Raw genomic sequence first — 608 nt, 5'->3', positions numbered from 1 at the left:
AGGAAGACTGAAGAGACATGTCAAGAAAATGCAATGCATGATCCTTGATGAGATCCGGGACTGGGGAATTTTGCTTTAAAGGACCTTATAGAGACAGCTGGTGAAATGGGAATAGGAATGTACAGATGCTCCTCAACTTATGATAGAGCTGTGTCCTGATAAAACCCATTATTAAAAGTATTACAAGCTGAAAATGCATTTACTACCCTGATATACCGGTCACAAAGATGAAAAATCATAACTCAAACTATCATTAAATCCAGATGCTCCTCGACTTACCACAGGGTAGGATTTAACGATAAGGTAAGTCCTAATAAGCTCATCACAAAGCTGAAGAATCATAGTTGAACGATCCTAAGCTGAACACCATCTATATAAGTATCTGTAAAATGTCTCCATTTTTAGAATTGCACTATGGTTCCATAAGTGAATGTCTTCTTTCCTGAGAGATACACACTGAGGTGTTGTGACACAAAGGGTCCTGATATCTGCAACTCAGTGGCTCAGAGATTCAGAAGAAAGCACACTGAAAAAGCAATGAGGAGAAATGTTAGCAAAGTGGAACTGAGTGAAGCGTATGTGCAGTTCCTTTCTACTCTTCTTACAAC

Source organism: Cebus imitator, unplaced genomic scaffold, assembly GCF_001604975.1.
Source record: "Cebus imitator isolate Cc_AM_T3 unplaced genomic scaffold, Cebus_imitator-1.0 Scaffold204, whole genome shotgun sequence".
In the NCBI taxonomy this organism is placed as follows: domain Eukaryota; kingdom Metazoa; phylum Chordata; class Mammalia; order Primates; family Cebidae; genus Cebus; species Cebus imitator.
This window is presented reverse-complemented; position numbering follows the sequence as displayed.